Raw genomic sequence first — 17,388 nt, forward strand, 5'->3', positions numbered from 1 at the left:
CTGGGAATTGGGGGGCTGGGAATCGGGGGGACCAATCGGCAGGTCCCTCCAATTGTCTGTCCGGAGGAAGGGTCCAATCCGGACCCTTCCTCATCACGGACACATCCCGCCCTAGAATCCCTTAGCCTTTTATTTCATCCGTGGCGGTTTAAAGATGTGGCAGTAGAAAAGAACAAGAATCCAAGAGTATAAAGACTAACAAAATGTATGGCCGGGTTTGAGCTTTTCATATGTCACTGCTCGCTTCTTCTTCTTCTTCTTCTTCTTCTTCTTCTTCTTCTTCTTCTTCTTCTTCTTCTTCTTCTTCATTTGTTTCTGCATAATGTACGGTGGCCTTGTGTTTCGATTCGAGAAAGGAAAAAGGAACTCTTCTCTTGGGGTAATATCCCAGCATTCACCGAATGCCAACTATTCCACCTTCCTTTACAAATGTAGCAGGGTCTGCAGATTTCTTCAGTGGGGATGAGTTCCTATATAGCACACAATTGCAAAATCAAGAAGACTGACTTTAATAACTATTGACACGTAGAAGGTTTCTTAAAATGTACCTCATAACAATAAAACAGTCATTACACCAGGAGAGAGGCCAGGGGGGAGGGGAGGGGGTCTGTTGACTCCACAAAGAACACTTAAACTAAACCAACAGGGAAGGGGCAGATTCTGGACCACCAAGACCCTTCAGCCCCCTTCCCTCCTGGAACCATGGTGGCCTCTGCTTGTTCAAATTATGCTCCAGAGATTTTCCTACCATTTCATACAATGGAACAGCAACATAGGCCAGGGTTGATAAACAATGACTTCTGTTCTTCAGAAATCTGTGGTTTAAATTCTAGTAGGCATCATTCAAGACATCATTTCTGCTGTTGCTGGAACTGGGTTTCATCATCCATCTCTGTGTGCAGCCCCACATTTGGACTGTACACGTGCAGACATGCCACCCTGCACGAAAGACCTTGATGAACAACAGTTCCGGGTAAGCCTAAGCCTGTTTTCTTCTGGAATTTTAGGATGGTAGGATTTGAAGGTCGGGAACCCAAAATATAGGAAGAGTATTATTATTATTATTATTATTATTATTATTATTATTATTATTATTATTATTATTAAAGGTAAAGGTATCCCCTGTGCAAGCACCAAGTCATGTCTGACCCTTGGAGTGACGCCCTCTAGCGTTTTCATGGCAGACTCAATACGGGGTGGTTTGCCAGTGCCTTCCCCAATTATTATTATTATTATTATTATTATTATTATTATTATTATTATTATTATTATTATTATTATTAGATTTCTTACCCACCACTCCCAGTAAGGCTCATGGCAGGTTTTTAAAAGGATGTATTACCAGTGGTGGCCAACCCGGTTCTCCAGATGTCCATGGATTACAATACCCATGAGCCCCTGCCAGCACATGCAATACCCATGGACATCTATAGAGCCACAGTCTGGCCACCTCTGAAGATGCTTGCTTATTGTCGTGTAATATCAATTTGACAATATGCCAATATGAAATGGTAACTGTATGGGAAAACCTCTCTATTTTACTGTTGTTCCTGGATCTTTTTATTGCATGCCTTGCCTTTTGTCTTTCAAAAGAAATGAGAAGGTAGAATTAAAATGCAATCAGTGCAGTCATTGCCCCCCAATATTGAGGTGTCATAATCATATGGATTTAGACTCTATGTACCCAGGCCACATGCTAATGCATGGATCTCATGTGAATTTAGTTTTTAGGTGGGCGGGATCCCAATTTTTTGCTGCGCAACCTGGTTGCACACATGTAGAGCCACTTCCGAACACTGCTGTGGAGTTCTGTTTCTTTTCCCAGAGGTCTTGTTTGTTTCTTGATGTCCCTGGAAAAGGAAAAGGAGGGGGTCAGTGTGGGCCAGGGAATAGCAGGTGAGAATCAACAGCAGTAAGAGGGCAGGGACCATATTCTGTCTGCACTTCAGCAAGCATCGATGTCTATATCAGCAAATGAACAGGAGCTGATTCTGCCTTCGCCACGAAAACCTGCCCCCTCTGCTACTTCTGAAACGGTCAATATCCTGTGATCAGGCTGAGACACTCAGTGTCGATTTTGCGATAAGAGTAATTTATTGCTTCCCTTGTATTAGTGTTATATGTACACACGCAAACACCCCTCCATGAAGATAGTAACCAACAGAAATATGGGATATTGGACAACTCTTAGGATTAGGGATAAAATTATACATTGTTAACAGCTCTAAAATAATATCTCCCATCTGGATGAATGAGTCACAGAACGACAGATGAGATTCGGCGTAATACTTACAGGGTAGGGTTGCAAGCTCTGGGCTGGGAAATACCTGGAGATGTTAGGGGGAGAGCAGAGTTTGAGGAAGGGTCTTTCTGCCATCCAGGCCACCCTCCAAAGCAGCCATTTTCTGCAGGGGAAGTGATCTGGACCATCGAGAGATCAATTGTAATAGCAAAAGATCTCCAGGTGCTACCTGGAGGTTGACAACCCAATTGCACAGTGTTGGGATCTGAACATACTGTCTATGTAAAACAACTGACCATTGTTCCACATCAAAAGGAGTTGGGGGAGGTGAAAGACTCCGCAAAAACATCAGCTCAGGCAAATGTTGTGTCTATTGGAAAGGAGACTGAAAATAACCCAGTGAGTCTCACACCATTGCCCACCTTTCTGGTGTAGGGTCTGGGCTCCGTGCCTCACCCTAATGAGGATCCACAGATTAGAGCACCTCCTTTTTGAGGATCCACAGATTAGAGCACCTTCTTTTTGAGGGAGTCTTAATGTGTGTGTGGCTGGCAGGCAGATGACAGACAGAGGCAGATGGAGCTGTGCGTATCAGGAAAACCCAGAATCTCAGGTATCCCGCCCCCATGGCTGGAAGCCCGCCTGTTCTACATGCAGGGTGCCGGGAGACGATAAGCGGTAAAGCAAGTGAGATTCAAGAGGCTGGCAAGGACAGCAGTGCTCTCTATAGGTGAGAAAGAACTGCTGAGTCGGGATCTGAGATTTTTACTTATTTATATTTATACTAGAATTAAAGCCCAGTTATAAAAATGGGCAGAGCAGGGGCGGCCGGTGGAGGCTGCTCCCCGCTCATAGGCTCCTGATTGGCCCCTCCGAGTTTTTATCACGGACAGGCCCCGCCCTTTCTCCACCCACACAGCTCTTAATGTTTTATTATATCCACTCCACAGGAGCAGTTAAAGATGGGGATTTGTGCCCCGCCCCTCCCAGCAGGTAGCTCAGGGCGACTTCCAAATTTTTAAATCACACACATAGCTACATGGTATGATTTATCCCGCCTGTATCCCAAGGCTGTCCAGTAGCTGGGACAAGTTTTAGCCATTTTTAAATCGCAATTAGGGGACTCACCAAAACTAGATTTACAATCGTGTATGCCATCAGTATGAGCCTCTTGTGGCGCAGAGTGGTAAGGCAGCGATATGCTGTCTGGAACTGTCTGCTCATGAGGTTGGGAGTTCGATCCCAGCAGCCGGCTCAAGGTCGACTCAGCCTTCCATCCTTCCGAGGTCGGTAAAATGAGTACCCAGCTTGCTGGGGGGTAAGCGGTAATGACTGGGGAAGGCACTGGCAAACCACCCCGTATTGAGTCTGCCATGAAAACGCTAGAGGGCGTCACCCCAAGGGTCAGACATGACTCGGTGCTTGCACAGGGGATACCTTTACCTTTACCTTTATGCCATCAGTGAGCAACCAGGGGTAAGCCCGTATGGAGGGGGGGATGCACGATAGTCTCTGCAGCATTGTCCCACCCTCACACCCGCCCTCCTGTCTCCATTTCCTGCTCCCAGTCAAAAGCATACAGAAACCCCCACGCATCGCCAAAACAGCCCTGTAGCTGAGGCCCACCCCCTTCTAAGGCATGAAGGGGGCTGGAGAAGGTGACTGCATTACCCAGCCTCCATCACCCCCACCTCTAACTCCTGAAACAGGCCTGGAGAAGGTGGCTGCTTTGCCCCCCCCCCATCAATAAAATATGCAAAGTAGGCTGGAGGAGGAGGCTGCATCGCCCACTGAGACCCTTGTCCCCAAACACACCAGGAGAAGGTAGCTGTTGCTTCATTGCCCCTCTGAATACCCACCCTGCAGTTAAGATTAAGTAAATAAAACAACTTATCTCTCTGTTTGGAGTTTAATCGTTAGTTGTGCCACATGCCTCAGCCGGCAAGGATGCTTTTGGACAAGACCCCTCCCCTTTCCACGCCTACAGGCCCATGATTGGCCATTTGGGGAGAGGGGTGGATTGATATGACCACGTATGCCCTTCTCACCCAATACAAAAAATTAATGTATCCCTCCCAAACATGGAAACCCTTCCAGTACATCCAGGAAACCTCAATATTTCCTGAAACCCTGCTGAGAAAGTCTGCTTTAGAGCAATGTTTTCCAAGTTTTGAAAACATCCATTAAGGCTGGAGGGGGAAAGCCAGGGACTCCTTACAGATTACTCGGGGACCCGTTGGGGTCTGTGGTTGGGAATCACTGGTCTAGCTGGTCACCCCTTGTGAGTCACCACAGAGTTGTATAGGTGAGCTCTACTGAGGAAGAGCTGTTCTCATGATATCTGCCTGCCTTACAGCCAATACAGATTCTACCAAAGCTGGCTTCTCTTCTATCTTCAGCCTCCAAGATCACTGGAAGTCCGCCAGCCTGAAATACCAAATATTAATATGGGTCTGACTACCTCAAGTCATCGTACTGAAGAAGAGGGGTGGGAAAGCTCTGTTCAGTCCAACAAGATCTGAACATGCCTGAAAAGTGTGCAAATCTGAACATGGTGCAATTCAACAAGGAGAAGTGCAGAGTTCTACATGTGGGTCTCAAATATGAGAAGCATGCATACTGGATGGGAGACACACTTCTGGGTAGTAGTGTGGGTAAATGAGATCTTGGGATTCTTGTGCACTGTAAGCTAAATATGAGAAGTCAGTGGTACAATGGTAAAGAAGACATGCAGTCCTGGGGTGTATCAACAGAGGCATCACATCAAAATCATAAAATGCCATAGTCAGACTATGCTCAGCTGTTTTTTATGGCTTCGGGGACCAGAAGCCTGAGAGACTTGGGAATGTTCAGACTGGAGAAGAGGAGGTTGAGAGGGGACATGATGGCTGTCTTTAAGTATTTCAAAGGTGGCCACTTGGAGGAGAACAGTAATGGCTTCAAACTACATATAGAATGGTACCAGCTAGATATTGGAGGGGGGAATTTCAGAGTAGTTCAGCAGTGGAATCGGCTGCCTAAGGAGGTGGTGAGCTCCCGTACTCTGGTAGTCTTCAAACAGTGGATGGACAGATACTTTTCCTGGATGCTTGAGCCTACTCCTGCATTGAGCAGGGGGTTGGGATAGATAGCCTGTATGGCCCCCTGCAATTCTAGGATTCTATGATTAAGTGGTCAAAAGCTAAAAGCTTCAGAATCACTGCAGGATTCAATTACAGGGCAGTTTGATTCTGAACTCTGGCCCTTATGGCAGCTCGTGTGAAAGCAAGGACCCTTCTCATGCAGGTGTCATCTATGCTCTTCTGCCCCTTATGCTACTTAAACCTGATGCACTTTAAATCCCTCCGCAACATGGAACCTGCAGCCAAATCTTGTAACGGTGACTGTGTCTTGCCCTGACCAGAGGACCCAGACTAGACCATTCTCATCAGATCGTGGAAGCTAAGCAGGTTAGTACTTGGATGGGAGATCCCCCAGGATGTCCAGGGTTGCTATGCAGAGGCAGGACATGGCAAGCTGCCTTTGACTGTCTCTTGCCTTTAAACCCCTCCTGGATCACACCGTGAGTGAGTGGGCTGCAGCTTGGCAGCTTGAGAAAGGTCAAAGGAGATACAGACCTGCCACAGAGCTCTTGGCCGGGGAGGGGGGACGAATGGATGGGAATGATAACATACTTCTTCCTAGCATGATGCTTACAGGTACTGATTTAGCATCAAAAGACCAATTATTATATACAGCAAAACAGAGGGCACCAATACTCACTTCTGTGTGATGACACCGCACACCCTAGAACGCAATGTTTGGTTTAACATGTGAGTCACATTGAGCTCAGGGATCATCTCCATGCATGGCCCTGATGACTTCTTCTTCTGGCATGTTGATTGGGCTGACTCATACTCTAGGTCCACTAGAAAGGAGCCATGAGGTTGACTTGATCCACCTGGACCTCAGACAAGCAAAACAGGACATGGTGAGAACCAGTGAGACTTCCTTTACAAAGGCATCTTTCATGGGTAATATGCCTAATATTAAGGAAAGCTGTCCCCCAGAGAGTGCTACATTCAGCGGCCACAAATTGCCTGCTAGTCCCTGGCCCTAAAGAAATCCAATTAGCCTCGACAAGGGCCAGGGCTTTTTCAGTCCTGGCTCCTACCTGGTGGAATGAGCTCCCCGAGAACATCAGAGCGCTAACGGAACTATCACAGTTCCGTAGGGTCTGCAAGATAGAGCTCTTCTGCCTATGACTGAGATCAGTTTGGATAAGGGAGTATGCCAACATCAAGGGCCTCCCCTGCTGCAGAACGGTAGAAGAACGGTACAGGGAAGTCACCAATTGTAGAATGGTTTTTAACTTTTAATGATTTTAATCTCAATGCATTTATTAAAAGCTGTCAACTGCCCCGATACGGCAGAGATCTGATAGGGGCTGTCTATAAATCTAATAAAATCAGAGTCCAGTAGCACCTTTAAGACCAACAAAAATTTATTCAAGGCATGAGCTTTCGAGTGCAAGCACAGAGTGGTTGCACTCGAAAGCTCACGCCTTGACTAAATCGTTGTTGGTCTTGAGCAGGGGTAGTCAAACTGCAGCCCTCCAGATGTCCATGGACTACAATTCCCAGGAGCCCCCTGCCAGCATTCGCTGGCAGGGGGCTCCTGGGAATTGTAGTCCATGGACATCTGGAGGGCCGCAGTTTGACTACCCCTGGTCTTGAGGGTGCTACTTTATTGTGTCTTTATTGTGCTACTTCAGACCAACACGGCTACCCATTTGAATCTATAAATCTGATAATAATTTTTTTTTAATAGAGAAGTTTTATATTAGGTAACTTATCCAAGCTTTCCCAGTATGTTCCAGGGTTAAATTTCCATATATGAAAACGAAAGATCAGCAAGCGTTGAGGAACAGAACACAGTGGGAGTCCAGGGGCACCTTCAAGCTCAGCAAAGTTTAATTCTGGGTCTATACTTTCGTGTGCAGGCCCCGCATTAGTCAGCCTCCCAGTGTTGTTCTGAAATAAACGCACAAAAACCCCGGCCACCAACTCATCGGCTCTAATAACCAGGTCAGCAGGGACTGTGAGCTAAAAAGTGAAGAATTAAAAGGAGAGCTGGGCAGGCGCCCAAGCCGCAGGGGGTCCCCATAGCTCAGAGCCTCTTTTTGCCAGCCTTGATTGATATGCCAGCAGCTCCCCCTCCTGGAAAGAGAAGACCTTGCCACATCTTTCCTGCCTGCATAACATCCAGGCTGGATGCCTGTGGGGTGCTAGAAGCCCGGCTATCTCTGAGATAGGAACACCCTGCCATTCACAAGAACGCAGCCACGTCTTACCATGATGGGTGTGTTTCCACGGGTACTTCAAGATCTCCAGTCGATCTTAAGGCTTTTCCAGGTGCAACTCAAATGGAAGAACACCGTGTTGTAAAAACCTACCCAATAGCTAAATTGGTCTGTCCTTAGAGAGAGTGCTGCCAGCTCCCTCCAGCTGGGGATGGGGCGGGGGGGGGGGTAGGGCTACTAGGTCCAAGTTGGGAAAGTCCTGGGGATTTAGGGATGGAGCCTGGGGATGACAGGGACCTCCGTGGAGCCCAACGCCGCAGAACCCACGCTCCAGAACATCCATTTTCTTCAGAGAAACCGATCCCTGTAGTCTGGAGACCAGCTGTAATTACAGGCAATCCTCAGGCTCTACCTGGAGGCTGGCACCCTTAGAGACCCTTCCCAAGGATTCTTGCCAGTTTTGAAGACTAAATCCTCTTCCCATAAGAACTTGTATAAATCTTTTAAAATGGCCAAATTCAAAGTCATTAACAGGGAATACATTTGATTAAAAATGTGCATGGTTTTGCTTCTAGTTCTTAGCATCCTCCAGGAAGATCAATTCCTCAATAGAGGTCCTGTTTTTGTAGAAAGTTGTCCTCCTCAAGTGCTAAGAAGCTACTGCTGTCCGTCTAAGTTGCGTCATGCAGAGTAGTGGTGAAGGGCCACAAGAGCCAACCAAGAACTGGGAACATGTGCAGACCCCAAAAACTCTGTAGCATTTTTATAATGATGTACATATATCCTCATATAATCTTTTGATTAAAATTAAATCACACCAACATTTAATTTCTTAAATATTTCTGTTTGAGCCTGTTGACCCCAGCATTTGTTACAGGAAGATTTGCACTGGTGCTGCTTAAACATGAGTTCTCCTATATGCAGAGCAAGTCTTCTGTCACAAAGACACGGACATCCCTGTGTTTCTGACTTTTATAAATCCAACTTGATCTCAGTATATTTTCCAACAAAACGGTTTAGCCTTATGCTGATAAGCCTGATCAATATTTTGTCATCAGATGATTGTAGCTGCTTCTTTTTTTTCACTCTAGGAATTCAATATTCAGTTCATCCATGAAAATACTATCTTACATGCAAGCATCACATTAGGTCAAATGTATTTCTTGCAGAAATACAAGCATGGATCGTTTTTCTTGTGCATAGTGAAGGTTTTTTTTCATCTAAAAGGATTTGAGCCACTGACATTCTGAAAACTAACACTGACTTGTGCTAATTCCATTCATTCAGAGAGAAAAGATGGAGAAATGTTATCTCAATATCTATTTTCTAAGAAGAGTTTCATATTGAGACATCGTTTGAGCCCTGTGTTTGACCTATATCTGTAAACTCCAATTAATTCTTCTCCTTCTCAGTTTGTTCAACGATACTCTGCAGAGTTGTAAAATATGACATACCAATATATTCATTTCTTTGGTGGGCATAATCCTTCTAAGTCAGCCTTTCTCAACTTTTTTACCATTGAGAACCCCCGAAACATTCCTCAGGCTTCAAGAAACCCCAGAAGTGGCACAATCTTGCAGAATTTGGTTGGGAAGCAAAGGTGTGGACACATCCACCCAAGGCCTCTCCCTTACCCACCCCCTCCAGGCCCATCATTGGCTATTTTGGGAGGGGTGGATGGGTCAACATGACCATATATGTACATAAAGGTAAAGGTAAAGGTATCCCCTGTGCAAGCACCCAATCATGTCTGACCCTTGGGGTGGCGCCCTCTAGCGTTTTCATGGCAGACTCAATACGGGGTGGTTTGCCATTCCCTTGCCCACTCATTACCCCCCAGCAAGCTGGGTACTCATTTTACCGACCTCGGAAGGATTGAACTCCCAGCCTCATGGGCAGAGCTTCAGACTGCATTTCTGTTGCCTTACCACTCTGCGCCACAGGAGTTACTTATAATAATACTAATACTAATATATTTACTCCCCTGTAAAAATGGACAGACATTTGCCCTGGTACCAAACTCTGCAACAAGACTGGATGCTTCCTGTATCTTTTTGTCCACGCAGCACTATTCCAGGACTTGGGCATGTAGTGAGGGGCTTGCTCACCGCACCCCCCCACCTCCCCAGCATGTAGTATGCAGTCAATGGGTGACCACACCCATCTGCTATCTAAATATGGCAATGCACAAAGACAGGCTTGACATAGAAAGGGAGGAATTAGGTCCTAGTCCACAAAACCTGAGTCTAGAATAAAAACTAGTTAAGACTAAGATGCTGTAAGACTCTGGTTCCGTCTTATTTCCTATGCATGATGAGGCATGATGAGCAACCTTGAGCTGGCTGCTGGGATCAAACTCCCAGCCTCATGGTCAGAGCTTCAGACAGCATGTCTGCTGCTTTACCACTCTGTACCACAAGAGGCTCATATGTACATATCACATGATAAATATTTAACAAATTTAAAAAACATATCTAAACATTAATGAACGCCCACCCATTCAGGAAACCCTTCCAGGGCCATCAAGAAACCCCATGGTTTCATGATACCCTGGTTGAGACAGCCTGCTCTAGGAAAACTGCCTCTATTATACATAGAAGAAACTTGCTTCAAGTGTAGGGTTTTATTTCCCAATCAGAAGAAAGATGACAGATTAAAGGCAGCTTATCAATATGATACTGAAATAAACACAATGAAAAACGGTGATGATTACGATGGCAATCAAGAGTCCCATCTTCTGAATATCTTACCGTTCCCTTCTAACTCTCGATTTGGCATGTACTTTAGGAACTTTCACGACACATTTGCTGTCCTTATCTATTGCCTCCTGACTATTATTTACTGAGGCAATTTGGATCCCACCTTTATGCCTTGGAGGTGCACATAATAATGTACAATAAACAAAGAAAAATTCAGAGCAGATACTAAAAGCCATTAAAATATGGGGGGAAGCACAGTAAAATCTGTAACACACCTGTTATCTAAAAACATTTTCCAGTCTCCATCTGCAGTCTAAAAATGTGTGCTGTGAGCCAGTGGAGACCCCCTACCTTCCATTTTCACTGTGTGTTTTTTTCTTGATCTGTGTTGTGCCTTGGAGTTTGTCACCTACACTGAGGGCCATTCCGCACCAGGATCTATTTGGCAAATTGGTTGCGGGACGAAAAAACTCCATTTTAAATAGTGGAATTTGTCGTTATGCATACCTGCCTTTGTGGTGGAATCCAGTTGCATTTCTATCGTTTCCCACAGGTTTCCGGTCTCAGCAAAAATTGTTAGCCAGGAAGCAATATTGCTGAGCTTGTCCCACCCCTGGCTGTCAAGCAGCCAATGGGCGGCCATTATCATGATCCCAAAAAGCCTCTTTCCCTTTAAGGAAGTTAAAAAAAAAAAACCACGTTGTGACGAATCTGTTGATTCGTTGCAACGGAGAGACCCATCTAGGTAGCAGGTGGTGTTTGAGCTGCAGTTTCATCATTGCCACGCTCCCCCCGAGTGAAAAAAAATTAACCCCCCCCCCGGCACGGGCGCGATTTTCGGCCGAAAATACAGTGAAAAATAAAGGGAAAATAAACCAGCAAACGGGGCTGTGTGTTGTTTCGTGCTTGGTGACTTAAAACAGCTCTGCAGCCAGGGAAGCCTCGCTGGGTAAACGAAGGCTCGCTGGTGCGTTGATCTCCGCTTGCTTGGAGAAAAAAAAATGGCGATCGTTTCACCGGAAGATCAGAGGAGAGAGCTAGGGGGAGGGACTTTGCAGAAACCGCAACAATGGTAATGCACAGAACTTTCCCGCTAGTGTTGCAGATTGGTTCCAAGAGTGTAGCGCTTTCCGGAGGGTTAATCCACTTTTTGGGATTTCCCTGAAAGCGCTACAATGAAGCGCTTTTTATGGATCGGTTTCAGGATTGTTGCAGATTGTCAACGACGTTGTGCATAACTGCAAAACTGTAGCGATTTCAATTTGTAACCATTGTGCTATTTTGGACGAGTGCGGAATTCAATGCTCAAGGTTTGAGAACACAGACCTCAACAGCACCCATTGCAGGATGCTGCAAAAAGGGGTGTTCCCCCATCAGTTGTTTCTCACGCCCCTCCAATCAGCTAGAGCAGGGGTAGTCAACGTGTGGTCCTCCAGATGTTCATGGACTACGATTCCCATGAGCAGGCAGGGGCTCATGGTAATTGTAGTCCATGAACATCTGGAGGGCCACAGGTTGACTACCCCTGAGCTAGAGGGGTTGGTGTCACACCATCCTTCAAGTGGAAATTTCCTGTGTCAAAAAGGAAGGAGCGTCTAGAACAGAATTAGCGGGTTAGCAGGGCCGAAGAGTCCTGATTTGAAGAGCCTGCAGGGGCGGGGAAGAGTGAAAGCATGCTGGAGCCAGAGAGAGTGTTTAAGGAATGAAAGGATGGAAAAGGTGTTGAAGCAGACTCAGAAGAAAGTAAAGAAAGCACAGAGACAAGAGAACTCTTATTGTTGGAGGGAATATTTATGACGGAACATGAGACAAATAATAAGGAATTTCAGTCCAGAGGTAAGTGAGCACAGATCTCCTTTTGCTAATATATGCTAACCCATAAAAATCTTATTCCCAGGGAAGGTTCTGATGTTTGCTGTGAAGATGGAAAGATGCTGGGAAGGGACCCCACCTGTGGGCACCTCGGGGATCCTGCCAATGTTTCTTGACCCTGTGTTTGTTCACTTAGAGAAGAATCCAAGTCCTCTCAAGGACTTAACATTGTTTTCAGTATTAAAGAAGTCTGGGAGCCATCGTTTTCCAGTAACTGAAACCTGAAATGATAAATGCAACCTTCTTTTCTTTGTTTAATCACTAACTCCAGTTTTCTACTGGTGTCACCCAACAAGTGGGCTACTTCACCTCTGCCTGCTGGGTGACCCTTCTGCTCCCATTCCGACTCCCTGAAAGAGTACACAATGAGACGAATGCCCAGCACTCCAGAATGCATTGATTCTCGTTTTTTGGGTTACCATGTCATCCCTCACATGGTCTTGCTCACCACAATGGGCTTCTCCTAGCCATCTGACCATTAGGGCAGGCCAAGTGACAGAGACTGCCCAGAGCCAGGGGCCACATGGTTTCGTGTGGATGTGAACCAGGGCTCCCCAGGAGGAAAAGAAAGAAAGGGTGGAGTTGGGGACTTTGCTCACCTGCCTTAAACGTCATGACTCTCCTGATGGCTTGCAGGCGTGCCCCACCAAGATGCCCCTGCCCGGATATCCGTGCAAGGCAAACACTGGGTAAGTAGACTGGCTCTTGCATGGACATCCTCCAAGCTCTTCCACTGCCTTCAGCTGGTCAACATCAAGCAGCTGCTGTCAGGCCACCTGCACTGGTTTCAAGCCATGTATGTCCATTAGTTCTCTTTCATCCCTCAACTGTACACACCATGCACCATGCTTTCTTGCAATGGAGCTTGTATGCCCCATTCAGCCACCACCTTTACCCCCCATTCACACCTCCAATCAGCTCATCCCCTTGACATGGGAACCAACCAGGGGACTACAAGCCAAACCACAAACCAGATGGTCAGTGGGAAGGAGAAAGAAGGGGTTGAAAAGGATTTTAACTCCTGCTTTCTGGTCTCTATGGAAGCTGCTGAGTGGTGGGTAGACAAAGTGAGCGAGTTGAAGGGATTCAGAATCCCTTTCAGCCTTTGTCTTCTGGTCCCCAAGAAGGCTGCAAGAAACAGCTAGGCAGTGGTTTCAGGGGAGGCCCCTGGGTCCCTTTGCACCCCTGCTTTCTGCTCTAAATATGAACCGCCATGAACACTTGAAAAGCTCATGAAAGTTTGTGACAGTGGACACAACATTGGCTGACACCACAAACTTGGCTGACAAAATAGCCTAAAATTCATCATGAACTGGTTTGTGAACTAATTGGAGCCCGTCCCTGCCCATCGCATTCACTCCCCATCCATACACAAACAAGCTGTGTCCACCAGAAGGAACAGGCACCCCAGACCCATCCACCTGAAGAGACCAGCACTCAAACCCTGTCCATTCGCTCACAGGTTGGTCTGGCAGGACCTGTTGGACACAAATCCATGCTGACTTCCCCAGATCAACAACTTGTCCTTCAGATATTTGCACTGTGAGACTGAATCAGTCAATACATGAATATTTTTTCCTTCCTCCTCTTTCTCCTCCTCGTGTCAATACAGCTTGCCAGACTGTCCCTGAGATATCCATCTGCTTGTCCATCTGAAGCAGATTCCCAAAGTGGGCACTACCGCCCCCTGGTGGGTGCTGCAGCAATCCAGGGGGCGCCGATGGGCCACAGGTGCATTTGGGGGCGATGAATAACTATTAAATTTTTTAAAAAATTAATTTTCAGGGGGCTGAGTAATATTTTTTCTGGAAAGGGGGCGGTAGGCCAGATATGTTTGGGAACCACTGATCTGAAGGGACAGCTCCATCTATCTGAAGGGACAAGCCCTGCACTCCATTCTTCTGCATGGACCAGAACTCAAGCCCTGTCCCACTGGACAGATGGGCCTACAGAGTTCCATTTGCTTTCACTCTCTGTCCACACATAACCCCCCCCCCCCAGCTTCCTTCCATGGATATCCCATTTCCCCCAGGCAGCTGCTGACAGCTTCTGTCAGCCAATGTCATCAGGAGCATCCTGCTCACGCTGCAAGCCCTCCTGCTTTCGTGGAAGAACTTGCCTTCTTGCTTTTCCCACACATCTGCATATCTCCCTCTTCCCTGTATTAGCTCTCCTCCTCTCTTGTTGGCCTGCAAGCTCATCTCATCCTGGTGGAGAAACAAAGAGCAGGACCACCATGTATCATGCATTCCGACATTCAGGGGACTCTGTCTTCTGAGGGAATCTTTGCTGCTTCCTGGTCTAAAGCCCAGTTAATGTGCTACTTGCACCAACGATGGGTTCCCCAGGAGAAATGCACATGTAGATCCCAGTGCTAAGGGGCTTTGATGGCATACACTAGGGGCAAAGCCCATTGTAACCAAGAATACAATGGGTGCTAGAGCTTGGCAGTGGGAAGAGGAAGGGGAGGAGTTGTCCAGTCTGTAAGGGCATGGGGTTGAATGTGTGTGTTGTGTGGGAGGTTGTGGTGGCGTGGTGGCAAATGAGGGCATGGGTGTGTAGATATGGGTGTCAAGAACCTGTGGTTTGGAATGTTCATTGAGTGTGGGAGAAGACTGACCTTTGGGAATTGTGGCATAGTGGTTACAGATGAGCTTTCCAGAGCCATGTCTTCAGATATGTGAAGGGAAAATCAGACTGGAGACTCTTCTTAGGGGAAGATTACATGGCAACCAATTCCTCCCAGTTCTGCGTCATTTCCCTTCTTGTGGGAATTAGGCCACAGACACCGAAATGCCCCTCTGCCCTAATACACATGTGGTAGTCACAGTACACAGGTGTCCACCCTGCTCCTTCTTTTCCATTTTTTCACTGTTGATAAAATGTTATGTGCCCACATGCTTCTTTCATGGTTGCTCCTTAGAAGAAGAATGGATTTTTATACCCTATTGCTTACTACCCAAAGAAGTCTCAAAGCGGTTCACAAACACCTTTTCCATCCGTCTCTCCACAATAGTCAACCTGTGAGGTACGTGGGGTTGTGAGAAGTCTGAGAGAACTGGGAATGGGCCGCAGTGACCCAACAGGCCGCAGGTGTCTCAAAGCATTTTCCAAGCATCTTCCCTTCCTCTCCCTATTTACAGTTTCAGGATGTATTTATTTAGATCTTCCTGCACTTTCCAGACTCACAGGACTGATGCTGGTCTGCCTGTCTGCACCCCAGAATACAAACAGTTGCTGATAAGGGCTGGCCATAGCCCATAGCCCAGGAGGGACACTCCTGCACCACTCCCTCCCAACTGCAGGTAAAACTGGCTCCTTTGAAGGCTGGACTCTGAGGCATTGTACGATTTTGAAGTCCCACCTCCAAACCTCCAGGAATATTTCCAACACAGGGGTAGCTAACCTCCAGGTGGATCCTGGAGAGCTCCTGGAATTACAGCTCACCTGCAGAGTATAAAGATCAGCTCCCCAGGCAGAAAGGGCTACTTTGGAGAGGGTTGTGGTAGAGAAGAAACATTTAAGACCTCCCACACAGGTTGTTGTTGTTGAATTGAAAGACTTGAGGCCTACTGCACAGGGTTGTTGTGCAGATGAAACAGGAGACAAAAAAAAGTTTCCTCTGCAGAATAACGCTGTGCAGTGGCCTCAAATCTGCAGAGAGTTGCAAAGAAGAAAGACACATGGCTTGGCTGTGTCTAACCCCCGGCCAGAGCAGTATTTTAAGTGAGAAGGGGCTTTTCTGTGCCCTCCCTGTCAGGCAACTGTTTGACAGAAGGGGAATGTTACCCCCCCCCTGAAAAGGAAGGCCCTCAGGCTCCCCTGCATTGCTCTTGGAAAGGCCTCCCTCCCCTCAGTCAGGGCTTGTCAGAGGCTCCTTCGCAGCAGGCCTGAAGGGGGGAGGGGGAGCACTCTGCAGCCTCCAGCCAGCTCTGTCAGGGTTCTGAGGCAATTGGCAGTTGGACTTGACAGTTAGGGCAGCCTTGGGGTGAAAAGGGCTGGCGCAGCCTCTGTTCTCATCCCACTTGGCAGCCCTACTGACCTCCTCTCCCTTTGGTGGTCAGGAGCAGACTGGCAACCATGTCTCCAGATTGCCCTTGGCTGGATGGAATTTTGGTCTGTCCTAGTGAGGGGCCAATCAGAAGGCGCTTTGTGTCTTCCGATTGGCCCCTCCACTTGTCAGTCCAGGGCCATGGGACCAATTGTTGCCCTTCCTCATCATGGACTGAGCCCACCCCAACACCCCTTACTGTTTGCTGGCAGGGGCTCATGGGAATTGTAGTCCATGAACATCTGGAGGACCACAGGTTGACTACCCCTGCTGTATACAATGGGACTATGACATCTTGTGGTTTTGATGTGATGCCCCTGTTGATACAGCCCAAAATGGCATTTGCCTTTTTTACTGCTGCATCACACTGCCTGCTCATGTTTAGTTTACAAGGATTGGATTAGAAATCTCCTCATGGGAGATTTCACTCCCACCACCTTAGTGTGCAATTTTAATTAATATCAGACAACCAAGTATAGCTTCTGTATAGTTTTTACCTCTTGGTTGATCTGTTTTATTAACCATTAATATTTATTCTAAGTTTACTGTTTTATAGTTTTTTTATGACTGGCAATTGCTATAATAAAATTTGACTGACTGATATAAGCAGAATGTTAACACAATAAAAATAAATTCAAGTGAGTAGCCATGTTGGTCTGAAGCAGCAGAACAATGTTTCATTCAAGATATGAGCTTCCTCAGATACAATATCATGGAATGAAAATAATCAGTTCAGACTTATAGATGGAGGTTAAAAGGCAGAGACCCCTATGGCCTCATCCCTTTTCCTTTTCTTCTTCTTCCCACTCACCAGCCAATCTACTTTGCTTCGCTCCCCTGTCTTGAGCTGCCCTCACCTTCCTATTCATGATGGCCCCCCTACAAAAAGTCTGACTCAGTTGCATGGGGGCTGCCAGACCAGGGCAGGTCCCAGTTGCGTGGTGGCTGCTACTATTATCAGCTCAGGCCTCGGGCACCAGAGCCACTACTGCCAAGTCAGGCTCAATCGTCTTGGTCATGAATGTCTAGAAATTGTTCATTGGCCTTTCATTGGTGAAGCCACAGAAGAACAGCAAAATGTAGGCAGTGGTAGACTGGGGGTGGGGTGGGGATTTTCATTCAAACCTGAAGGAGTCCCAAGTTAGCAGTGGAAAATCTTATGTTGTGGAATCAAAACTCCTTGAAAGGACAGAGACAATATCTGTCGCTTTAAGTATGCCCACTGGATTCCGTGGCTGTTGGG

General features: G+C 46.9%; 1 long non-coding RNA gene across 4 annotated transcripts; it reads right to left on the reverse strand.

The window, feature by feature from the left end:
• Nucleotides 1-285: 285 nt before the first annotated feature.
• LOC143823596 (uncharacterized) lies at nucleotides 286-17,381 on the reverse strand. Of its 4 annotated transcripts, XR_013226517.1 has the most exons (6): nucleotides 17,271-17,381; nucleotides 14,214-14,301; nucleotides 12,694-12,870; nucleotides 6,005-6,182; nucleotides 1,685-1,850; nucleotides 286-470 (listed from the first exon to the last, which is right to left on the reverse strand). It is a non-coding gene; the product is annotated as an uncharacterized LOC143823596 (long non-coding RNA). The 4 variants fall into 4 exon arrangements; XR_013226518.1 differs by lacking the exon at nucleotides 286-470 and having other exon boundaries at nucleotides 1,175-1,850; nucleotides 6,005-6,188; XR_013226515.1 differs by lacking the exon at nucleotides 286-470 and having other exon boundaries at nucleotides 1,182-1,850.
• Between the last annotated feature and the right edge of the window lie 7 nt (nucleotides 17,382-17,388).

Source organism: Paroedura picta, chromosome 14 (genome assembly GCF_049243985.1).
Source record: "Paroedura picta isolate Pp20150507F chromosome 14, Ppicta_v3.0, whole genome shotgun sequence".
Classification (NCBI taxonomy): Eukaryota; Metazoa; Chordata; class Lepidosauria; order Squamata; family Gekkonidae; genus Paroedura; species Paroedura picta.